Source organism: Corvus hawaiiensis, chromosome 7 (genome assembly GCF_020740725.1).
Source record: "Corvus hawaiiensis isolate bCorHaw1 chromosome 7, bCorHaw1.pri.cur, whole genome shotgun sequence".
In the NCBI taxonomy this organism is placed as follows: domain Eukaryota; kingdom Metazoa; phylum Chordata; class Aves; order Passeriformes; family Corvidae; genus Corvus; species Corvus hawaiiensis.
This window is the reverse complement of record NC_063219.1, coordinates 17,482,760-17,508,717: the sequence shown is the minus strand read 5'-3', so window position 1 is coordinate 17,508,717 and position 25,958 is coordinate 17,482,760. Positions and strand designations below refer to the sequence as shown.

The 25,958-nt window shown below is 40.6% G+C and overlaps 1 protein-coding gene across 7 annotated transcripts in view; it reads left to right on the top strand.

Moving 5' to 3' along the window:
* Positions 1-4,129: 4,129 nt before the first annotated feature.
* Positions 4,130-25,958, top strand: part of OSBPL6 (oxysterol binding protein like 6) — a 102,046-nt gene continuing 80,217 nt past the window's right edge. For 6 of the 7 annotated variants that reach the window (XR_007204626.1, XM_048308572.1, XM_048308573.1 and 3 more), the window contains exon 1: positions 4,130-4,209. The gene's annotated coding sequence lies outside the window, so the exon portion shown is untranslated. Of the gene's footprint in view, positions 4,210-4,361; positions 4,432-25,958 lie in introns of those variants that run through there. The other variant, XM_048308569.1, reaches the window with a different exon arrangement.

Genomic DNA, 25,958 nt, shown 5'->3' with positions numbered 1-25,958 from the left:
CTACTCACAATGACTCTAAGTAATAAAGGCTAATTTATAGCCCATTATTATGTAAGTTTAGTTAGGGTTATTTTCATTACTGTTTATATTAGTTTCCAGTTATTGACATAGACCTTCAGCCACCATCTCATTGTCCTATTGCTCACTATTGTCAGATCTTTCTACAGCTGCTCAGAGTCACCTTTCATTTTGCCTACCATGAGTAATTTTGGATCTTCAGGAAACTGTGTTGTCTTCACACAAGTAATTTTAGGCTATTTAGGTGCAACAGTGCTCATCCAGAAGTATTCTAAGCAATTCAGCCCTAAGGAGGACTCAAAGAGGAAGGTAAATAATGTTGTGTTGGGTGCTCGGTATCTGTCAAAGAAAGGGGATGTTGATCTGGTTACCTGATCGTGGTCCTAATGGCAGCTGTGCTTTCTGATTCCTGGAGATGGCTCTTCAGTCCTGTGGCACTCCCCTACTCTAGGGCACATCCAGTTTCCATCTGCTGGTGCCTGCCTTTCTCCTTTCACAGCTTCTGCCTGCTATGAGCCTGCCTCCCAAGCTCTCTCTCTGCCTAATTTATTATCATGCACTCTGTAATGCTCTCTGCTGCTCTACTTCATGCTTTTTCTTCAAAGCACTTCAGTTCACTGGTTATTACTACTGCACTCTCACAGTTTTTCATAATTCAATGAATTTGCAAAAAAGGCAAGGTATAATTTACAAAAATCTTTATTAAAAAGGTGTCTTTTACCTATGCCTTGCCTAATGATACTGTTTTACACACACACCCCCCCACCAATAAATGACAGCAATGAAACAACAATATTGCTTATTAAAGGAGAAAATAAAAGTATTTCGTTAAGGTTCTGTAAGTAAATATTTTCCATGTCCATAGATCTGCTTATCCTCAGCATGGGGCTAGTAAGCAAACATTTAATTTTATATTTAATAAACTTTCCTGCTGCCTGATTTAAAGAATGGGAATGACTACAGTTATCTAAGAAACACTTCCATATAATTTAGACCTTAGAAGATGAGGGTACCTGTGTGCATACACAGCACTTTGTCATCCACCATCCATGTAACATAACTGTATTATTTAAAAAAAAATTTAAGCTGCCTTTCTACATGTTTGTTTCTCTTTAGTTTAAGTATAGGCAAATTAGTGAAAAAACCCCAATCTGTGGAATAGCCACGTAAGAATTTGGTATCAAGATCATTAGAGAATATTAAAGAATCAGTTGTTCAGAAACAAGTTAGCTAATTAACAAGAGCATTTTCTGGAATTTCTTTCATGTCACAGGTGTTGAGTGACCTCTTGTCTGAAATGGTGCTGTTGAATGGTGACCTTAAGACACCTCTATCTCCTTGCCCTGTTACTTATTTCTTTTAGAAGAAAAATAAGTGGTTACATCCCTGGTATTACTAAGTGTCTGTAAGAGACTTAAAAATCATAATTGTGTTAAACACTGTTATGATCATCAAAGGACTTTGCCCACTATGGCATAGTCTCTAAAGAAGCAGCATGAAGCCCACCTCACCTGAATCTGGGAAATTGAACTGTGAGTTAAGACACCTGATGGGAACTCGAAATAAAATAAAGGTGGTACTATTTTTCAATTATCTCAGGCCTAAAGAGAAATAAACAAGACTGGAGTAGAAGAATGTATCCACAAGGAAAGCCAGCTCAGCAGCTGTGCTGGAAAATCAGCTCTGGCTGGGTCTGGTGGGGGGAGCCGTAGCCACAGACTCATTTGCTGAGGCCAGGTTTGCACACTCTTCCCCCTGCAAGTGCCGTGGAGGAGGAGAGGTTTTGGGGGTGTGGTGGTGAAGCCTCTGCTCTGCATGAGACAGAGGGGGTGAACACCCGGCCTCGGAGGCTACAAGCTGGGCTTTGAGCCGGATAAGAAGCAGACTCTCCAGAGACTGGAGGGTGTTTTTATCATGCCAATTGTCTTCCCTCATACAAACCAGTCCAGTTGTGACATTCCTGCTGCCCCTCCTCGGGGAAGGTCACATCCACACGGGATATTCACATTCACACACGTGCACCCCTTGTGATGGGGCATAACTGGCTTGACTGCGCTGCTGTCAGAGGCAGCTGCCATGTGTTAGAAGGGATCATAAGCCATCAAAGAGCCCTGAAGCACCCCCATACTCATTTCTGAGGCCTTCCACCAAAGGGACAGCACAGGATCCACAATGTTGCAACAGATCCTGTATTGCAAAAGACAGTGTAAAATATCCCCTCCCATGGAGGGGATGTGCTTGGGTGTTCCCATGGACACCTGAACGTATTAACCCATTGAACTCCACATTTTACAGGACCCCCCCCTACTGAGAAGACCAGAAGAGGAGTAACGGGATGCTGTCTGGATCCACAGGTAGTGATATCCTTCTATCACAGTGATGTCTCTCTGTCATTCTCTTCCCTCCCCACTCCCCCCGCTTCCTTTTTCCTGTTTTTCTCTCTTTCCCACCCCCTTCTCCCCCCACATTTACTGTTAAATAATATCCATACTATTGACTTTGGCATATTGTGTCTTTCGCACCTTAATAGGGGGAGAGGCATCGCTCTCTAATAATCTGATCTTAAATGTGTTCTATAATGTATGTGGCTTCTTACCTAATCTTTCTGTGGATTTTTCATGAAAACTTACTCTGATACCCACCAAAGTCCTGCTTAATGTTTTTCCACCTCCAGCTCTTGGAACCTGAACACCAAAAAGAAAAAAAAAGTGTTATTTAATGAATTTCCTAACTTTATTCCACCACATTCAAAATGAGACTTGCAGGTTCAGCTGAAAGAATAAAGCTTTTTTTTCAAGAAGCTTATCTGAGAAGTTACACAAAAAATACTGTGTCAAGGGATCCTTCTACAGAGGTCTCTGCTTTAATAGGAAAATGACTATGGCTTTTGTATGCCAGGGTCCCCAAAATGATCCTTTGTTGCACAGTGATACTGCCAGATCTGGAACTGCTAGTTTGAGAAATGGGGGAAATATAAACCAGCATTACACAGCCTGTTTATCTTTGCCTAATGAATAGTGTAGGCTTGATTATTTATAGAATGCTCTAAATCTACTTTTTTTTGGAGGTATTTGCCCTTTCCCCCCATTCTCTTATTGAAATTTGCTGGCAATGGCATCTAGTTCTCCAGGGATTTCAACTGATTTTCTTGGATGACAAAAATCTATTTCCAATCTTGTTACCGTGAACCAGAGAGCAGGGCTGAGGTGGGGAATGTAAATAGTAGGAGTACAGTTTGCTAAGAGAGGCCTCAGAGCCATCTCTGGAGGGCAGGAAGTGTGCCAGCCCTGGGGACAGGGAGTGACAGGGCCCTAGCAGAAGGACCAGGGTGCCAGAGGCACGTCACTAATCAGACAGATGAGTCTACAACCTGTCTGCTCCACAGCAGGGGTGACCTGTTCCATTCCATAGGTTCTCTACACAAGACAGCCCAGCTTCCCCTTTCCAAAGGTGTGTTAAGCTATCAAAGATGTTGTAAAAGCTGTGACGGAGGATCTACAGGGAAGAAAAAACAACTTCCCCCCCCAAAAAACCCTGCACAAAAAAATCCCCCAAAAAGCAACCTACCGAAAAAACCAACCCCCCAAAAACGTAATACAAATTAAATCAAAGGAGTAATTTCTACGGTAGCTTTCTGGCGCGTCTAACGTGCTTTTTTACAACTTCCCATTATCAGATGACAAAGATTGATCAGCTAACGCAGTGACCACTGCGGGAGGGTGACGGTGCAAGGTTGGGTGTCGTGCTTGTGTCACCAAGCCTGGGTGGGGAAAGGCCCTTAGGCTGCTGCTGACAGCTCTGTCCCTCGGCGGTACCGCTTTGTCTGACACCATCCTCCCGCCCCTGGCACGGAGGTCCCTCTCGCTCCAGCACAGCCCCGCTGTTGCCCACGTGCTTTCCCGTTTAATTCCAGACCCGATGTCATGACCGAAACCCGTTACCCGGTGCCCGCTGCTGCCCAGTTTCTCCGACACGCCGGCAGCACCCCGACACACTTGCTTGGTGCACCGGGGCCGGCTGCGGGAGGGACGGCGAGGAGCCCCGGCACCGCCCCGCCGCTCCGTGCAGAGGGCCGCGGCCGCGCTCGGCTGAGCATCCCTGCGCCGCCAGCCCCTTCTCAGCCCGGTCCCCGTCACCTGTCCCCGGGCTTGTCCCGCTGCCGCGGGGGCAGGCGCGGGCTGCCCGCCGCAGGTGGGTACGGCCGCGGAGGGCACCTTGGCCGGCGGGCGGGGGCGGGGGGCGGCGCGGCGGGGCTGCGGGGCTGCGGCGGCGGCTGCCCGCCCCCTCCCTCCCTCTCTCCCTCCCTCCCTCTCTCCGTCAGGCGGGCGGGGACCTGCGGCGGGAGGGAGCGGGAGCGGCGGGGCGCAGCCTCCCGGGCCGCAGCGGGGATGCGTCGCGGATCCCGGCCAGGAGGTGGGCGCTGAGCGGCGGCGCTGGGGCCGCGGGTGCGGGGCCGGAGCGGCGGGACGGGATGTGCGGGGAGCCCCGGGTCGGGGGGCGGCGGAGCCGGGGCTCGGCGGGCCCGCGGGCAATGCGCGGGGCCGGTGCCGCGGCGGGGCGCGGCGGTGCCGCCGGGGGAGGCGGGAGCGGGCCGGGGCGCGGTGGCGGCGGGCTGGGGCTCGGGCTGGGGCTGGAGCTGGGGCCCGGCCCGGCCCGGCCCGGCCGTGGCTCTGCGGCCCCGGGGCGCAGCCGGAGCATCAGGACCGGGGGGGCCGGGCCGGGGTTACGTAACGGCATCCGCGCAGCGAGATGCGCCCGTGTCAGCCCCGGCTTCCCTGGCGCTCCCCGAAGTCGTGATTTTTCCGCCCTTCTCTGCAGAGCAATTTAAAATGCTCCAATAAACTCTGTGGTCTGTGAGATTCAGTTGCAGATTAGCTATTGCCAAGTTGATGTACTCTTAGGATACCTTTTTGTTTTCATTCTGTTTCGCTCAAAAAAAGGCAGGAACGGCCTGTATTCCCAATTTGCTAGCAAGGCTGCAAATCCCTTCCAAGTACTTTGAAGATGTATGGGTTCATTAAAACTAATGTTTGGAAATTATGTGTTTGCCAGAAGTGCTGATGCTTAAAATGACTGTATGACGTGAGTTTTGCCATTGGCTCGTCATTTCATGTCAGTTTCTAATTGCCGGCGTGTGCTGGGAGGATAGATTGGTGATTTTCTTCCCGAAAGCTTCAGCAATGCAGGTACCGTGGACTAACAGTAACTGAAACAAAAGACTTTGCTGGATTTCTCAGAGCAAACTAGGAAGCCAAGGTCGAATAGCAAACGTCAGTGTAACTTGTACGGGGTAGCGTGACAGAACAAAAGTATTCACAAATCTTATTTGAGAGTTTAAGTGAAAAGTGTTCCTTAAATAGACTATTACTCAGTAGATGAAAAAAATGCTTAGTGAAGATGTGAGGAAATTGCTATTTTAGGACTACAATTAACTATATCAGCTCAATTTTAATGGAACTAGTACATTTAATTGCATTCTTAACAGATTTTCTTTTCTCTAGATGATTAACTTGCAGAATAATACCAGCTCAAAGATTAAAATCTCATCAAATATCTAATGGTTTCTGTACAGTGTAATTGTGTTTGGTTTATAATAGTTCTTTTCTAATAACCAGCCTTTGCCTGTACAGCCATAGATACTCTAATTAGACTTTTTTATCTTGGTGTAAATGACACGACCTTGACCTTTAGAGGTTAAGCAGATGTCGTTGTTATGGATCTTATATGTTTAGTGAAGCATTTCTATGTATATATAATAAATAGGGTTTTCTTTTGTTTTTGTTTAAAAACTACACAGGAAGACTATCTTTTCTTTCCATCATAGATAAATTAACAGAGATGTGTACAACACTGATTATTTGAAAACCCTTAAGGGTTTATATTTAAACAACCTTTTCTTTCCAAGTACATGGCAGGATATATATCTGGAAAACAATATTGGAGGGTTTGTTACTGAAGTCTCCCTAAACATTTCCCCTTGCTACTGCGGGCTGAAAGAGGTACCTTTTGTTGTACTGTAGTTCATCAAGATTGCTTTTTGACATTAATTTGCTATTGTGTTCCCAGATCCTCTGTAGTGCTTGGAGCTGTACTGTTGGGGGCCTTGTCTGCAGCCTTGCTTATTGCTGGCAATTTTTTGTTCTTAGCCCATTCTGGGAGCTTATTCTTAAATGTCTGCGTTGTAAACACTGGTTCGCATATACTTGTAGGAGCATGTGTGGGGTTTTTTCCAAGTGCTGGTGTTGGAGGGCTGTACTCTGCCTATTTATATGCTTGAATGTGTTTTTTATACAACCATCCAAACCAACCAACAACCATTTATACAACTCACAGGTGTGAGAGTTACTGTGCATCTGAGCAGCCATTTGGACACTATTACAAAGCCACCATGGCTATGGAAAGGTAAAGCTCTGTGACTTCTGTAATAGGGGAATCCCTCCTGGCCTCCTGCTCTATTGCAAATGGTGGTGGACGTGGGACTGCTCTCCTTTGCTACTTCTTCCTCCAGTCTGCTCTGGAGATGAAAGCAGAGAGTGTTCTACTGCTTCATTTTCCTTTAGTCCTCTGGCACAGGTGTGTGTGATATGTGTATGTGTGTACCCCTGGGTGCTGGACATTTCAGCTGAGCCATGGTCTACTGATGTTCTTAGTGTGACAGAAGTGAATGGTTTTGCTCTTGTTTCTCCAAATACATGTGATATCAGCAAGGGTTTGGATTTTTTTTTTGTTTTGTTTTGTTTTGTTTTTAATATAATCATTCAGAATCCTGAGAATTTATGCTTCTTTACCATGCGGCTTTGTCTCAGGAGGGCTGTATTTCTTAAGGGACTTTAGTCAGCCTCCTGTGCCTGTGCCACGCTGGGGAACCTGCTGTCACTGCAGTGGGAGACGGGAAGGAATTGCTAGTGCTTCACTGCTAAAGATGTGTGTTTATATTTGTAATGTGTGTGTATACAGTGAGCCTGTCCTGATAGTTTAATTAGCCCCTCTGCCTCATGTGTAGGGTAGCAAATACTTGTACATTACTCCTGTATTTTCTAAATTTTTTTAAAAACAATGAAGAATTCAAACAATTCCCAGAGATTTCTGGGAGGTTTTTTTTTCCTTGTAACTAACTGCTTTCTGGTTTTGAAGCTTTTGACTCTGCTGGTATGGGAAAAGGCAGCGGTTTCTGTAGATAATTTTCATGGGAAATGTTACTCTGGGCAATTATACTTCAAAAAGGAATTTCTCCAAGAATTTCCTTCAGGCTTGTGTTTCTTTCTTAAGCTAAGTTTAATGAGATTAAAAAAAATCCTTCACAGTAGAATACTAAAGTAAATGCTTACTTTTTTTTGCTGTTTATGTGTTGAATTTGCCATATCAACCTTATACGTGTTGAAGGAAACAGCAACAGGTACAGTACACAAATGAAAGTAAACATCCTCAGGCTGTTTGAGGGATGTTGGATTTCTGGCAAGTTTAAAATATGGCTTTGGTCATATGAAGGAAACTCCAGCTTCCACAAATCTAGTGAAAAGAAAGCTATATAGTGAGGGGCCAGGTAACATGAGCTGCGTTTGGTTGTAATGTTATGAAATATTAAGGAATATGTAGTTATAGAGTCACAGAATGGTTTAGGTTGGAAGGAACCTTGACAGGTCTGCTAGTCCAGCCTCTTGCAATGAACAGGGACATTCTTCAGCTAGATCAGGTTGCTCAGAGCCCCATTCAGCCTGGCCTGGATGTTTCCAGGGATGGCGTATCTACTACCTCACTGTTCCAGTGTTTTGTTACTGTCATCTTAAAAAAACTTATTCCTTATATCTAATCGAAATCTACCCTCTTTTAACTTAAAACCATTACCCCATATCCTATGGCTGTTGTCTTAGGCCCTACTAGTAGAGTTTATGCTACGAATGGTGTTATTATGTTTGTAATTAATTTCACCATCTCCATACCATGATTTTCTGAGCTGTAAATGCAAACCTACAACTTTCAGCTATTTCTTGTAAGTCAGAATACAGACATGGAGGAAGTTAGAAGTTTGGGGTTTTTTAAATGCCAGTGCTGTATATGTGCTAGTAAATGGTGTTTCTAGTGTGTCTTGTTTCTTTTGGTGTTGTTCCTTTCAAAAGAGTTGAAAAAGGATGGAAGAACCTTTTGGTGCTGACAGCTGATAAACCAGCGAAAGGGAGAACAGCTAAATGTGAAAAAATGGAAGATGGGAGAATACCACAAAAATTACCCTGTGTAGACAGTCAGACTTTTAGGGAAAGTCAGTCTTTTAGGGAAACTTCTGGGCTGCATAGACTTGCTAAGATTAAGGGAGGAAAAAAAAGAACAATACCAAAATACAATTGTTAAATAAGGGAAAAACAGGGTTGGTTTTGTTGCTGTTTTTCCTTTTTTAATGGGATTTGACCCAAGTGATATCTAAAGGGCCCTTCCAACCTAAATTATTCTATAATTTTGTTTTGTCATTATAGGTAAAACCCAGAAAATTGTTAATTTTCTATTAACAGTGAAAAATAGATAGTGCTCAGAAACTCAGAATTATTATTTTTTTCTGGCATATATGTATTAATCCTATGGAATTTCCAGATAGTTTATAAACTGGTTCCAAGTGAAATGTGTCTGTGCTGAGGGCTATATAGAGTTATGGATGGTAGCAGCAGGTAGAGAGATGGTGAATTTCCAAGCTTGTCTTTCTGAGAAAGCTGCAGACTGGTTGCTTAAATGGTTTCAGTGTGAGCCCCTCCATCACCAACTCAGAAACCAAAAAAGATTGTATGTCGTTACTTGTTACCTATAACTTTAAAAAGAGAAGCTTTGAAGGAAGAGTAGGAAGAGTAAGTTGGAGATTGAAGAAGAGTAAGAGGATGGGTCTGGAATGTATGGCAGTTGTAATATGGTTAGATTAGGAGAGCTTTATAATGATTCTTAGAAATGCCTCACTGTAGCAGACAGAGCAGCTGCATTTTGAAACCAAGTTAAATAATTTCCTTTTTTATTTTTTTTTCGGTTCCTTAAAGGGGAATATATTTTAATACTAGTTGAGAGCACTTCTCTTAAAGGAGAAAATGGATACATTAGTTTGAGGTGTAAAGAAAGGAAGTCTCTAGTTGCTTGTGAGTTTAATACAAAATTGCAAGAATTTTAACTAGCAGGTGTCATGCTAGATTCAAAGATTAGGTTTTCTACCAAAAACCTAATTTCCCTCTGTGAAACTTGGTTTACTTGCTGTCTTCTTGCTGGAGGATGATATCTGTATTTCTGTCAGAGTGCTGTCCCTGGGCATATCTTAAAGGTTCTGTTTTGCTCAATCAAATATTTCACAGTTTTTGAATTTAGACTCTCTTCCCATTCCAACAAATCTTTTCCTCCTTATTTTGGGATGCTGAGAATCAGGTGGATAAGCTGAATTTACCCAGAATTTAGCAGATAGCAGTCTTGGTTATGATCTCTGACAGTGTGATCTGACTGCTTACATTCGTAACGCTGCTGAAATAGTTTTATTTTCCCTTTTTTTTTCAGTGGAAATTGAGAGATGGAAATGCTTCTAGCTTATAAACTACATAAACCCCCCAGTACTTTTCGGTTCTCATGAACTTTGTGAAAATCACAAAAATCATGCTTAGTCCCTATTGATTTACACATTTCTAGCAGAGATGCAAATGTCCTGGTGGATTCTCTACTTAAAAGCTGGATTAACAGATCTCTATGTGGTATCAAATGTAGGCCCACTCTCTAATGCAAATGCTGTTCTGTTGGTATGAGGCTTTTCTAGAGTCTGTGTTATTCCCAATTAAATTAGTGAATTATGGTTGGGAAGGATGCAGGGGTATTAAAATGATTGGATCATTTACATCAGTACAGTAGGGCCTATATCTGGTATTGTCAACCCAAAGTAGGTAACATTTATCTAAGAATGATCTGTAGATCGATTTCAAGAAGCCTTGTCTTGGAATGTGATACACTTTTTCAGATGATGAACTGACAGGTTTTCTGTTGAGAAATGTAACAAGCTCGGGTTGCCCAAAGAAGAGTCTGAATGAAACCTGTGCCATGGAGTGAAGCCTGCCTGCTCAGACACAGGAGGCCTTGGCTACATCTGTCCAGCGGTAGCTGACCTGATCAATCCTGGAAAATGAACAAACAGTAGAAGAACTTTGTTCTGTAGCAGTTCCTAACTTCCTGTTTCCTGTAATGTGTTTGTGGTGGGAGACCAAACAGTTACAGGAACCTTGGTGGTGGCTGCTAATTGACCTTAGATATGGGCAGTGGAATTGGTGAGACTTCCATGGCTCATGCTGATGGTTTAAATGAGAAAGGAATAAAAAATAAATGAGAAAGGAATTAAAGCAGTAGCCAGGTGTAGGGGAGCATGACAAGGGACAGGCACATACCTCTGCCACTTGGAAGGTTGAGCTGGAAGGGAGCAGCTTGGTGTGAGGTCCAAGCCACGGGTCAGCACTTGGACACACTGAGCAGCTGGAGTGAGCATTCTGTTCTTCAGGGTCTCTTGTGGCAGAGTCACCTGGACCTTGATTTGTGTGTATCATGGAATAGACAAGCTGGAATAGAAATGCCACATTCATCCTGCTTCATAAAACACGACTTTGTTTTATTCAGATTATGTGATGCAGTGGTATCTGTCAATTCTTGCTGCTACCCCAACCTCTTCCCCTGTGACAAACCCAGTATGAATAAGGTGATGTTAAATGGAATTTGGGTCAAGAGAAGTTTCTGTTAACATCCTACAGGAATGGTTCCAGGCTGATGATTCTTCTTCCCGTTTCACCTCTGCTATTACTGTTTCTGTCCTGTGTGTGGTCAACCTGCATCTGCAGTGGAACTGCAAGTGCACTCTTGCCCCCACTTCTACTTTATGAGGATTTTTATAGCTGACCTACTCGGGGATGCCTGACACACTTTTGATCTTGTTCAGGAAAACAGCGTTTAACTGTTTCTCCCTTCTGCCTTTGAAAATAAAATTCAACCTTGTTTGGAAAGAAATGGCAGTGTTATAGGAGAAGTGGGAGAGAAATTAACCAAGAGAGACTGTGGCTCATCTTCTTAGAGTATGATTTTTGAGATTTTGGCCACAAGATAAAATTTCTTTAATTTATTTTAATGGAAAATGGTGGAGAGCAACTTATTTTCTTTTATATGTTTATATTTAGGGATCCAGTTAGCTGTGTTGTCACCTGGTAAGGATAGATCTAGGGAAAATGGAAAGGGCAGAATCACTGATGGAGAGCTACAGAAATGGCAAGAAATGGACCAGATGAAGGGACTTTCATCTTGAAAATGGGAAGCTGGAGCGGTTAGGTTAGTGACAAATGTTTCTTTCAGAGTAGAGTGGGTCAGCTGGGTGAAAAGGAAGTGGCTAATGATGGAAATAATACTTAATTAAAAGGAAGAAGCTTCAGCATAAAACAGCTTGCTGAGATCTGAAAGGAGCAGTTGGTTTTGAGTCTTGAGGTCCCTCTGACCCCAATGTGACCATGACATACACATCCCTCTGGTAAGTAGTTATGTTGCTTTTCTGTTTAAAGTCTGTGTTTCTGGGGTTTATGCTGTTTCTGGAGAACTAGCTTCATAAGAGGTTTGCCAAAACCAGAAGGATAGGAATGGTATGAAGTAGAGCTGTAGGGTAGTCAGACGATGAGTCTGGATGTAAAGTATTGGTCAGCTCTGTAGCCAGACAAATTCTTTTTCTTTCTGTGGAATGGTTGAAGAATGCATAAAATCCATCTCCTCCCCCCCCCCCCCCCCCCCCCCGCTTTCTTGTCAGCTAAATACAAGTTGTCTTTCCACATTCACTTGTGCCTGACAGCTGTGTTCTCTGTGTAACTACTAGGAAGAATGGGCAGGTCATAGTTGCTACCTGGTTTAATATTCTTGGGTGACATAATCATGGGCAAAAATAATGCATTCTCTGACTGAAGGGGAAAAAACCAAGAGTTCTCTTAACTGTGACCTATATTGTGTGGGTGTACAAATATGCTGTGGGAAGCTAAATGTAAATTATATGCTGTTCCACTGAGCAGGCTTTTCTCGGTTCTGCTAATAATTGGTAGCATAGCCTCCATATAAAACCCATGGTCAGTTTGCAGTATTCAGTGACATGTAATGCAATGCAAAATAATCTTTAAAAAATCAAACCAAGGTATTTTCTTTAGTAGCTGCAAACTCTGTCTCTTGCCAAGTCACCATAAATACTGTTTTGTGACAGAGCTTACAATTAATAACAAGAATGGCTTCTGTCTCTAATTAATACAATAATGGTTGTGCTTTCTTTTGATGTGGATTGAGGTTTAGTGGGGGAGGCCTCAAACCAAGTCAGAAATGAGGGTTAAAATTAGCCCAGCTGACCAACCCTTACAGGACTCTTCAATAGCTCCACGTGGTTGTGTAGTATTTGTGAGTTTAAGGGATAGAAACAGCTTCAGAAGAAATCGATGATATGCTTTTTAATTTCCATTTCTGGTGATGCAGAGGTTGTGGTTGGATCTGCAGATGCTCTGAAATGTAGCAATGACATGGCAGCTTGGGTTCATAGCTCCTACCCTTTCCATAAGAGCTGCTGTGTGTGTCTGTCTGCCTGCTACATATTTAAATTTCGTGAGCTACATTAGGAAGAGGAGAGAGTGTCAGATTTTTTGCCTTTAAAATTTATGAATTCCTATTCATCAATTTCTTCGGGTTTTCAAAGTGTTTTGGCCAAAATAATGTAACATTAATCTACAAAGACTAAGTTTGGATAAAAGGCCATGTTGTAATCACGTGGCCTTTCCTAAAGCTGTGATATTTTTCTTAATACCCTTGGGTTTTAGGTTTCCAGTTGAGATGCCTAGACAGGTTCTGCAGAGGCTGTGTAACAACAGATCACTGCTCATAGTTCTCCTGATGTTTTGTGCCTTCCTGAGTGCCTCATTTTTCCCCCAGTTTTCTGACCTTTATAGATCCAATATCCACTTGTCCTCTCTGACATGTGCACATTCTAATAGTTGGAATGTTACTCAGACTGTTAACACACTGTACGAGGGCAGTGCACGGGGCAGGGAAGGAAGGATTGTTGCCTCCAGCTCTGATTCCTGCTGCCTGCCCAGCCCAGAGTTGTACTGGCCCTTGTCTGCCAGCTTGTGGTGCTGGAGATACTATTATTCCCTGCCACTTTATGGTATTTCTGGTGTAATTACCTTCCGATATATTCATTACTGGATTTCCCCCTCAATGTTCTTCAGCATTTTTAAAGATTTATTCAGTGTTTTCAGATTTCTATGCTTTCTTAACTTTGTGAGCACATTAGCTCAATCATTTTGCATAAAGCTATCAAATACCAGTCATAAACCTGTGCTGTATCTCTTTGTTATTCTATATACTAGTGACTATTTGAATTATTTTAAAGTTACACAGAATTCTTCTGTAAAGTATAAATACATTGACTTTAGAATCTTCTACATTTTCTTCATTCTTTTTAACATGTGTTTTTGTAGCAAGTCAGTAAAAATAATTTCAAAGATGCAGTAAGGAATAATAATGCTGTGTAAAAAACAGGTAGATACTAAAAATAACTTGATGAACATGGTGAATTTCCCTTGAGGGGAACAGAAGTATGCTAGTTTACATCAGTTGAAGGGGTTTTACATATAGTAAACCAGAACTATTTAGGCAGTGATTGATGTACATTAGGCTCATAGCTCTCTCTGGAAGAAGGGCAGTATCTCATAACAAAGAATTTTTATTTTTTGATGCCACTGCATAGGTTCAAAGGTAAGCTCTGTGTTTTTGTTTTCTGTTCTGCTTTGTCTGGCTGTGGGCACTGTGCTCAGTGCTGAGAAACACAGAACATGCTTGTGAAGGGTATGGCAGCTTCAGAGATTTTATACTTCAACATCTATGGCAGCATTCCCATGCTGAAAACTAGTGGAAACAAACTGCTCTTTAGGCTGCAGATATCTTGAGGAACACATAGTTACATAGTTCTGCTTTCTTGGCTGGTTCTTGGATAGTTTGCCATGAAAAATGTGTCATAGCTGTGTGATATAACACTGAGAAAACCACCAACATTGGCTAAATCTGTTTGGAGGTGAAATTTAGTTTCTTATAAAGCAATGTAATGAGTACAAACTTATTTTGAAACCAATTTTTTAAAGCCAAATGCACCAGGGGTGTGTTCATCATTTTTGGCTTTCCAGTGCTGAGACATCTTCCGCAGCTCTTGCCCTCTTTATCATTCTGTCTCTCCTCCACAGGTCACTCCCCACCCATTAATTCACTCCTCTTGGAACTCCAGTCATGTGCCCAGGCTCACTGCTCCTCCTGGGGACACAGCCATGTCCCCTTGGCCAGGCTGATGATGCTCCATGCCTTGTTCCCTCCAGCTGCCACTCCTGTGTGCTTCTCCTGAGGCCCTTAGGATCTCAGGAGGTCCTTGGGGGGTACTTCCAGGGGCTGTGGGGTATAAAAGGAAAAAACATTGGAGAACAGAAGGCCTGGATAGTCACAGTGTAAGCATACCAAGGAAAATATGTTATTTTTCTACCAGTTCTTATGCCTAGAAGCAGTGTAAGGTGCCATTGCTTAATGGCAGCAAGTGAAATATTTTTGCACTTTAGGTTGGTGTTTCTGTCAGGGTGGGTTATACATCTCAACCATGCTGAAGCAGATTTAAACGTAATGGTGCAACTTCCAAAGGCAAGTTTCTCATTTAGAAGGACAAGTCTGAACAGAAATAAATGTCTGTATGTGTTGTGGGACCTGGAAAGTAATTCAAGCAGACCTCTTTGAAATTTTTCTTTTTAAGCAATGTCGGTATGCTGCAAAAATGAATTTCAAATCTTTAGTTGCCCACAGGTTACAGCACAGAAAATCAATACTTTTTCAGCTAATGTCAAATTTTTCCGTTAAAAGATAAATGAGGAAGAGTGAAGCTTCCAGTATTCTCAGACTTGTGTGTGCTTCCCAGACAGCTGATTTTAATTTGTCTTTATATTTTGTATGGTGTGTACTTAGTGCTTGTCATTCTTGTTGCCAACCACTGCTTGTACTTATGAATTAAATAATCAAATAATGATGCAACTGTGGTGTGTTTTTAAAACCTTTGTTCAGTTTAAGAGGGTGAATGTTTTATTTGAGGAAATTAAACTTTGTAGGAAACTGAAAATGATCCCTATCATGGCTTAGATTTTTGCTTACTCGGAAATGTGATGTCTCATATTATCTTTGTAGTCACTGGCATTTATCAGTGTTTAAGTACTGGTACTTTGGTGGGTTTGGTCTCCCATTTAATTTTTATAGATGAAAATATTATAAGAAAGAATAGACATTTTACAAATAATTTCAAAGGCTAAAACATAAATATTTGAAAGGAATGGACTGTAGATTTCAAGCTTCTACTATAGACTTCTACTCTACGTAGCCTTTTGTCTTCTGAGGGTCTACTGGAGTGGTGGGGAAGTGGAGACAACTGCCCTAAGCAGCTGTAGAGACTTAAAAAAAGAAAAAAAAAAAAAAGGAAAGGAACCCTCCTAAGTTTTCCAAATTTACAAAGCCCTGCTTTGTAAAATAGATACAATTTTCACGTTTCAGGATGCTTGTTAAAAATCAGACACAATGAGGATGAATTTGTAATTTTCTTTCGGAAACACTGCAATTTCCAACTGAATATCCACAGTGCTTTTCCCCGCTCCTTTTTAAGCTGCCTTTTAGAATTTTTATAGTTGGGAAACTGTCCCACAACATATTTGTCAGGTGTCATTGCTACTGCTATGTAGCAGTAATGCAATTAACCTTACAAGTCCTTTTTACTTCCTTAGTGTGTTTGCTTGGTAGTCTTTCAAGAATTATTTTCCTGCTATTTCCTGGTGTTGATTAATTTTGGAACAGGTATTGCATGTGGCAGGGGAGTTTCTCTTCTGTGTAAATGGCTTTGGGCATCTTGGCTGAGGTTACTGACACATAGTTGCCTAAATGCTGATTTACCAGCTATTGTGAAGGACTGAAGAACGCTGAAAAAGTTAACTGAGTTACTTAAGAAAATTACTGTTGTCCTTACAGCTGGAGTGATTTCTCCTCTCAAGGAAGAAAAAGAAATTGCAACAGAAATCGAAAGTCAGTATTGAGATAAAATAAATGTCAAGGGTAACAAAATACTTTACAATGTTGGGGTGTGAAATTGTCCTAAAGTGCCTTAAAAAAAAAGTGGCTAAGTTCAGTTTCCTTGTTCATTCTGTGGCAATATACATATTAATGAAAAGTTTCAATGGAAAACCACTAAGTCTCACTTTTGAGTAGAACTTGGGTGCTCTAATTCAGTTTTCTGAGTTAGAAACTTTCTCAAGGTATATTTATTTGTGATAATGACAGTATTATGACTGGTGCTAAAATTTTTTGGGGGATAACATTTATGTATAAATATATCACAATATATTTTTGCTGTCTAAATGGTAGATGACTCAGAATCAGTGTTTTTTATTTTAATGAATTTACAAATACTGAGTTGCCCTTACCTGAGTTTATAATTTGTGAATGGTAACAAGGAGCAGAGGGAGAAATTTCATCTCAATTTCTATCTTTATGGTATCTTTTATGGTTTTTAATATAGTAGCATTTTATTGTTTATACTTCTGGCATTAATCTTGCATGAGGTATAGTTTTCAGGACTATTCTTATGCCTTGATGTTACTGCCAGATAATGTTAGGAGATTTTTCAGTAACTAAGAAATAGTAGGCAAAAGGAAGCTTAAAAAAGGAGATGCTGAAATTCAGACCTTGGGTTGTATGGCATTAGAAGTTCAGAAAAACCTGAGGACTCGAATTGCAACTTCTGACACAAATTGTGAGGGCTGGAGCACATCTCCTATGAAGACAGGCTGAGAGAGCTGGAGTTTTTCAGCCTGGAGAAGAGAAGGCTCCAGGGAGACTTTATAGCACCTGTCATTACCTAAAGGGAGTCTTTTTACAAGGATGTGTTGACAGGACAAGGAGTAATGGTTTTAAACTGATAGAGGGTGGGTTAAGATCAGGTATAAGGAAGAAATCCTTCACTATGAGGGTGGTGAGGCACTGGAACACGTTGTCCAGAGAAGCTGTGGCTGCCCCATCCCTGGCAGTGTTCAAGGCCAGGTTGGATGGGGCTCTTAGCAGCTTAGTCAGGTCTAGTGGAATGTGCCCCTGCTCATGGCAGAGGGTTGGAACTAGGTGGTCTTTAAGGTCCCTTTCTACCCAAATCATTCTGTGATTCTACATTTAGGTATTCATTGCCAGCAAAATATGAAGTGAACCCTTCTACTCCTTTTTCTGCTTTGGTGGTGGTGCTTAAATCCTCTGTCTCATAAATGTGTGATTCCTGAAAAGAGAGAGGAGGATGCTTGCAGTTTGGTCACCAGTTTTATTCATGCAAGTTTATCAATAGAATCCTGCTCATATTTTATTGAGCTTGTTCTGGAAAATCCAAATTTGTAATTCCCATCTTACATGGGAATAAGAAACTCTGAATGGGAACAGTGCTCCCTGATTTGTCAAAGTCAGTGAGCAGAGGGAGGAGGAATACTTAATGAACTCTGTTTGATTGGAGTTTGTGACAGCCAGCACATCTTCTGGGCTCGGCCAATTCCGCAGATAAAATCTTACGGCGGTTGTTAACAGTAAAGTTGGAGGTGTGGATGGAATCTTGGCAGCTGAGGGAATTATGTTACACAAATGAAGTCAGATGTCGTCATGAAAGAAAATTTTTAGTATCCCATCTTGAGCATGAAAATACACCCAGCAGTAATAAATGTCCCCTCTTAGGATGAGAATCAGTCCTAATAGAATTGCAGGTGAAGGCTGAGCTGCTTCCTTCTGAGAAATCGTGATGACAGTAATCAAAACAATCACATTTATGTTCAGCTGCTTACTGCTGGAGGTCTTTTTGTTATCTTTAACTCAGTGTTAATTTAGGTCACCCTTTAGTCGAAGTAAAGGAGACCACAAATGCTTTTTCTCTCGACTCTGTCTGTACAGAGTGTCTAGAGAATGCTGTTCATTTTGGTGCTAGTGTATTCTATGAAATGTCAGTTTGATATGAGAACAAAAAGGCTTTTAAAATAATTTGATCATTTACAATATGCATTTACTTATGTTGGGCATCCTCCTGTATTCCTGCTTTTACATGTAGTACCAAGCCCTTAAGAATATACTTGTTTTCTTGGCCATCACCGTGAATGCACAAATGCAGCCAGAGTCTGTGAGTCTGTAATATCTCTGCCCTGCAACTTGAGGGGCTCAAGCAGTGTCCTCCTTGAGCCCTCCTGAGATAGATGAGGAGCTGTGTGTGCAGTAAACTTCAAGGCCTGCACATAAATACTGTACAAGGAAAAGTGTCTTCGAAACATTAGCTTATAATTGAAAACAGAATGCAAATAGAAAAGACCCACAAGAGTTACCTTTTTTCTTTGTAACACTGAATTAGTGCAAGTTGTAACCCATCATTTGCTCACACAGCTTTTCAGAAAATTAACACAATTCCAATAGTAGTAGTTGTAAGGACAAGTCTTTAATTTTCATGTTATTTATCTTCTGAATACAGTCCACTAATGTCACACTTGTTTCATTAATGTTTCACAGTATATAATAATTTATAATAGAGAAATATGACTCCCCTTGTCTCTTCCTCTAGGCTTAAATAACAATGTTTTGTCATATCTATTTATACTGTGTATGTTAAAGTGTCATTATGAAATTGAAAATGCCTCTGAGTATGTTTTGTGAAAGTTGAAAGCCCCTGAATGATAATGGTAGGACACTGTTGACCTTGTTGGTGTGTTAAGTGCTAGTGGCAGTGTTTTGGGATGCAGAACATCTTGATAGTTATCGGTGATGTGGGCCTTTCCCATGGTCTTCTTGTTCAAATGTTTTCAGTGGTAAAATTTGCTTTCTTATGTAAGAGAACTGGAGTGCTTTCCTTGGATAGGGGAATATGCCTGAAAATGTGACACACATGGAAGGAGCCACCCACTGTGGAAATAATGGAAGCTAAGAAAGTTATTTTGCCAAACGTGGTTGCAAGTACATGCAAGTCCAGCTAGAAAAACACTATATGAGAGCTTTCTGACCAGTTGTGGATAAATAAGTACAAGATTTCTACAGTTATGTCTCTTATTCTCTATAGTAGGAGCTATTCCCAGGCCTTGGGAACCAGGATGATCTGTGGGGGAAAAAATGTTTAAGACAGCATCCTTTGAAAAATATAGATAATGACTTTGAAAATATTTTTCCCTCCTTTTTTTCTCCGCTAGACATGAAAGATGAGCCCAGGCTGGATGTGGTGCCTTAGGTCTGCTGAGCCTAGTGTCCTGCCCATGGCAGTAACTCAGAGCAGGGAGCACAACATACCGCCCTTACCAAACCTTTCCCTCTGCTGTTGGACTGGCAAGTGTCACAGGGAGCTCAAGATACCCGTTTCCCCCACCCAGTTGGTCCAGTCTCTTCCCAGACCTTAAATTTGGCAGGTGTGTGTGCTTATTATAGCATGCTACAGTGTGTGCAGGTTTGAAGAAACTCAGGGAAGAGAGACAGTGCATCCAGTAATGTGAGCTGGAGAAACCTCAGTGTTACAGGCCAGACACCACGGTGAAAACAGAGTAAACACAATTAAAAGAAAAATTTGGGTGATTTTCCATCCTTCTGCTAGAGTCTTAAAGGATGGGCTGGAAGTTTCTGCGTGGCTCCAAGGCCAAGAAAAACCAGAGAGGTTCAGGTGGATCTGTACCTCCTATGGCCCCCACAGAAAACAGAGAGACAGTACAGGGATCCACAGAAGAGGATTTTTGACTCTCTTGGATTAGGAAGTGCAATTTATTGGTTTTTTATACTCTGAAAAATGTTTCCATTTTATGCCTTTGTTACTGAATTTGGATTAAGTATAACAAATATTTTTCATAAGAGGAAAAATGGAGAAAATTTTGAAAAAACTTAAGTTTTATCTGAATACAATTTCAGTGAAATGTTCATTCTGGTGTGTCTCGATGTTTAAATTTTTTTTACTTGAAATTTCCCCTTTCTTCTTCCTTTTGGTCTCTGAACTAAAAAGGAATCTGCTTTTCATGCAGCCAAAATAGGTTCTTTTTTCGGTTAAGGATTTGAGGTTTATGAAACATGTCAATAAACATGCCCAAGGAAAAACTTGCTTGTTCCAAAAATATAAGGCAGACTTTTCTAGTTAGGAAAAGTCACCCCAGCATATGGTGTGTTTCTTTTAAGATGCAAAATATTCATATACTGAGATGAACCCTCTGGAAGAACTTTGAGGCAGTAGCTCTTGCTCTTAAAGCTTCTGTCTTCATTTGTTTCAGCAGACATTTACTTTCTGAAGATTTTTCTTCCTGATTTCTAAAAGATGTTAATGGTGCCCTGCCAAACTGTTGTTGACAATCTGTTTCTTGTAGGATAGTGTTATATATAAATAGCTTTTTTTTATGTTTAATTTTTCAAGCCAGGAGAAACATTCAGATTTGCTTGCAGCATGAGTCTAGAATAACATTGTCTTTGGCATAGTAGTTGTTGTAGTCTTGTATGACAACTGTTGTACACATTATCTTACATGGCTGTGGCTGCACAATAGATTGGGGTTTATATGCGATTGACTTGTTATTGCATATAAGGATGCCTGATGTGGTTTTGTTCACTGCCTCACTTGCTGTGGCAGCAACCTGTGTTCACTGCCACCATGCTACTGTGACCTTCAGCCAGACCAGCAAAAAAGTTCTATCTTGTTTGCTCAGCATCCCAAAAGACAATTAGGAATGGTTGCCTGAGCAACGTAACATCCTTGTCCAGTGCCACAGGGATTGCTGTGGTGCCAGTTGGACTGTTTCCCCAGAAATGGCATGCTTCCATGCACAAAATAGTGGACTAGAGAAGGAATGTTTTTGCTTCCCATTTGTTTTTTATCTTTGCTTGGACTCCTTTCTGCTGAAGTGGTGGAAAATAAGCAAAGACACAGAGTAAACAGAGGACTGGAGGAAAAAAAAGGCAACATGAACAAAGAAAGAAATCCTGTGGGGAAGAGAGATAGGGATGCTCTGCATTTTGGATATAGGAGCAAAGCAATGAAAAAAATCTGGCAGAAAAGGTTGTCAATGTGGAAGAATCACTTAAACAGAATAAAACCATTTAGAAAAGGAATGAGGCAGAAAACATGGGCAATGCTGGAGGAGCAGTATAAACGGGTGAAAATGGGAAGTATCTTTTTTTTAAGCGTGTAATAGCTCTTACATTAAAACTGTTGACTAATGAGATTTGTCTTTGCTGAAAAATCTGTATTGTTGTTCTTTTTTTGTTGTTGTTTGTTTGGTTTTTGTTAATTACAAAGAAACCAACGGACTTATTGATGCTTTGATACTTTGGTATGTTTCCCTAAAACAAAACCTACTAAAGATCTCTTCTGGATGCAGGTTGCTTATTGATCTTGTGTGGTTAAGGCCCACTTGTATTTTGCAGCCAACAGCTCACAGGGGAGCAATATGGCTGTTATCACATCTGTCTGCCTTTTTTCTTCTCAGCTTGAGTGAAGAGCTACCTATTTACAGCTAGGATAACTGTGGGGAGGCCTTGGCACCCATCCAGACAAAGGGCTCACAGTCACGTCTCTACATCACACAGAGATGCTGTAGCTACTTTCCTGCTGTTAACCCACCTAATTTTCCTTGTTTTATACACACATAGCCTGTGAATTTTTGGATGGCTGAGGTACTGTATGAAGTATTTGTTCCATCTGTTCAGAGCATTTGAGCTTTATAATAAATTCAGATCAATTCAGAGGTTTAGAATTTGACTATTTTTTTTTCAGCCAATAAAGAATTAAATGGAAGTCTTTCAAAATAAAAGCTGAGCTGTGAGAAGAGAATAACACAACAAACTAAATAGGAAATAAGGAATATTGAAATGAGATGATTTTAAGATCCCTTCCAACTCAAACCATTCTATAATTCTATGAAACATTTTCCTTCAGTGTTTTTCCTGAATGGACTGTATGTGTTTGAATTTTAACTACCTGAGGTCTCCTTCAGAGTCAGTTTATTCTGCCACTTAGGTGCTAGCTTCTTCAATTTTTACAGAAATATATTCCTTGTCCAGAAGTGTTTGTGTTCTCCTTTAACAGCTTGGCTGCTGTGTAATTTCATTATGGATGATGTAATCTTTAAGGCTTTTATTTTTTCCTCTCCAGTAGCATGGTTTGATGGGATCAACAAAATCTGTTACATTGAGATGTCTTCTAGTATATTAAAATCTCATTTTTGCTGGTCACTGTAGTACTCAGCTCTATCAGCTGCTTTTAATGTAGCTGCTACTGCAAGCAGTCACAGTGACAAAGGACTTGTGCATGTGGAATTGGGTTAAGAAATCAGAGTGCATTGGCTTGTATGTTACAGAGCTCTAATGCCAGCTACAGCAAAGCTCATCTTCCTTCTCTAAATAGCTTAATAGTTGACATGAATTTATCTTCTACTTTCACGGCATCCACTTCTGTTCACATCCTTTCTATATTGTAGTCTCACCAACATCTCTTCACGTTATCACTTGATGTTCTGAAGGAAAAGTGAAGTTCTGATTGCCCCATCAGCTTCTTATACAAACATCAGATACCAAAGTAACAGAAAATGATAAACCCACTCCAGAAAAGTACCAATACAGGTTTCCCTGTCCTGAGTCTTGAAATTAAGTTTTCAGAACATCCCTCTTAAAAGGACCTGTCTTTTTCTATTAGAGAATCTGCACTTGTAAAGTGCCTTTTTTTTTGCCTTGTAAAGCTTGTTTATAAAGCTTGAAGCAATTGCAGTGACTAGACATATAAAATAGACATCCTGCTGTAGGAATTAGAGCAGGTTTCTTGTAAGACCTTTGAGTCTGCCAATGAGAATTGTTGTTTATTTAAATTTTAAGTCTAAATCAAGGCTAAATGCAGATTTAGGAGGTTAATTTTAGGATCCATCAAGCTTAAAAAAGAATTACTCTTATGTCTAAGAGAAGATTAAATAAAATGAAAATGTTTGGGTACACTGTCCTCAGGATAAAGCATCTCTGTTTATATAAATAGAGATTTTTATTTATTTACTTGGATGAAGAACAGTACATTTTTAAAGTGTAGATGCAGATAAAATTCTTCATATCTTTGTATAAATGTTATAAATAATAAGCAGAGAGACATAGGGTATTTTCCCTAATATTTAGGGAATAGAGTAAATTTTACTCAACTGTTTTGTTTTTTTTTTCTTTCTGCCTTGGAATCAAAATCTCTTTTATGGCATGTGCACATAAAAATTCATAATTTTTGTCTCTTGCCAAAAAATATAAATATATACATTAATAAGAAAAGGGTTTATTTACTCTTTAATACAAAAATTGGTTACTTTGTACTTTGCAAAGCTGTCTACTTTATGAGTTGTTCAGTAAATTCTAAGTCCTGTACCTAGATTTTCTGGTATTTAAACAATGCATTCATGATAATCTCCTTTTGAAAAATAAAGTGGCTATTCTGTAATGGTAGAACTCTTTTTTTTTTTTTTCCCTCTTCCATTATCTCTTCTACATGCAGCCTGTGAAATCTTACTTTCTGTTCTTCTGATCCCATATTTCCCAGGAGATGTCTACGTGTTATTATTTTTATTAGATTAAAATAGAATTCTGGATACATTTTCTATATGTCTGATACTAATGTGATTGGGAAGGGACTCTATGAGCTGCTTTATTTGTGTATTTGTGTGTGTTCCTATGCAAGCCAAGTGGATGGGTGAGTCACTGTGATGTTGAAGTCAGATTACAGTCAGCCTCTCCCATCTTACTCAGCTCTTTGGTGGTATATGGTCACTGGTAATGAATCATCTCTCTCGACTTCACTGATAAATTCCTGTTGTTTCTGAAAAGTTCATTACTGTGGCAGATGTAGTACAGATACAGAACAAATTAGGATGCATGCCATAACTGAAAGGTGCTAGCTCAGCTCTGGCTGCAGAGCTTTTGTGTGCAGCGCAGTTCAAGGTACACTTCTAGGACTGACACTTAAAACTTATTTTTAATCACTACATAATGAGGTTTTATATTTGAAATTAGTCAAGTAACATAAAATATTTTCAGGCAACTCTCAGAACAGAACTGCACTTTTGTATGCATTAGGGAATTTTTAAGACTAGGAGGAGGTGATGGATGTCTTGCCCGGTCTGCTACATGAGACAACAGAAAAATCTCCACTTATAATTCCTGCAACAATCTAATTGATCTGCACTGTATCATCTGCAATAATTCTGCTCTTTGCTTATACCAATTCCATTTAGAACCATAACAGGACAGAAACAGAATAAACTGTTGCAAATGTGGAATATGTAAAATTTTCTTAAGAAAGGATGTTCTTTGATGTTTTACCTTTGTATACTTTCAAGCCTAAGTAGCAAGAAGGGAGATTTGATGCGTGAAACAGAGAGCAGCCAACAAGCTCTAAGTGATGTCTAGGTGTTAGAAAGACAAAGTACTTGTTGGTAGAATTGCCTTGTTAAGGTTTAGGACTTGACATGCTTCAGTGATCTCAGAGGGTTACCAAGGCTTGGGAAGAACGGTAGTGGACGCAAAGAATGCAGAATTTACAAGCCACGAGGACGTTTGGCAGAACTTTCAAGACAAGGAAGAAACTAATAAACTCAGCAACTGTGCTGAATCAGCTCTGGCTGGGTAGGAGGTGTTTCCAGCAGGGGGAGGTCAGGACCGCTGACTCACGGATCACCGACCCAAAAAACCACCGACTCAAAAGAAGTAAAAGAGTCAGCATGTGGACTGTTTAGCATAGGAAGCGAGAGACTCGTTACCCAATTGAAGATAGAATACTGATTAATAAGAGACCTATGTGACTTGTAGTCAATAAATACTAATTCATTTGTTTGCTAAAATGTATAAATTACAAAAAGTTTTGATAATTGGTGTGCTTGATTTGTGGAATACCACTGAGCACCCAGGCTTGCCAGATCTGTCTCTCTAGAGCGTGTCGTTATTGGGGTAGTGAGACTCAATTTTGTGGACAACAAAACTACCCAAGTGATTGAATCATATCACATGCAATTCTGCAGTGGGCAATAATTCTGGAACATCTGTGAAAATACCTGCTGTGGCCAGAAGTCAGAAATATGCCCAACATCATAAATCCTACTGTATCAAAATCCCAGAGATAAAAGCATGAATTATGCTACCAAGAAAGCAAGCCTGTCACCATTGTCTTGAGGTACCTGGAGGCACGTGCCCCAGCAAGGAGTTCATACTCATATATATCAGATGCCATTCTGCTTTCCTTTCTTTCTGAATTCTGAACGACAATGACTGAATAATGCTACACAGTTGATCAGTGAATATGAGCATGTGAAGAGCTTTTGAGAAACAGTAATGTGATTATTTGTATTAAGAGAAAACTGTTTTTTATGAAATTTAGACTATTCAGTTTTCCATTCTGGTCCTTGAATAATTATGACTAAAATGTTTTCCTGAAGAAGTAACAATACAGCAATTGGCTCATAATTCTGAGATTTTTTTTTTAAAAAATGATTTTTGTGTGGCAAGTGTGAAGGTGCTCTTTAAGTGATTTGTATTTTGCCTTAGCCTGGAGCTGCTGCACCCTTACCTCCTATGTGGCTTCAAAGACTTGGTTTGTAGCATTGCAGATGTAAAGATGATGTATTTGTTCATTATGTGCCCTATTTGTCCTGGCTCTAACAGTGGCTTTTCTGGTTCAACAAAGGCAATGCTAGCAGCCTCTGCGGCTTTGTAGCAGTTTTGCAGCAGCTTCAATCTTCATAAGTGTGTCAGATTCTTCCAATGAATAAGTACTTCACAACACTATTTTCTCCTTGGTGGGTTTGCTTTATATGTGACATGTTCCTTAGGAACCAGTCTGGTTTTTTGTGTGATAGATCATGGTGAGGATTTCTGGT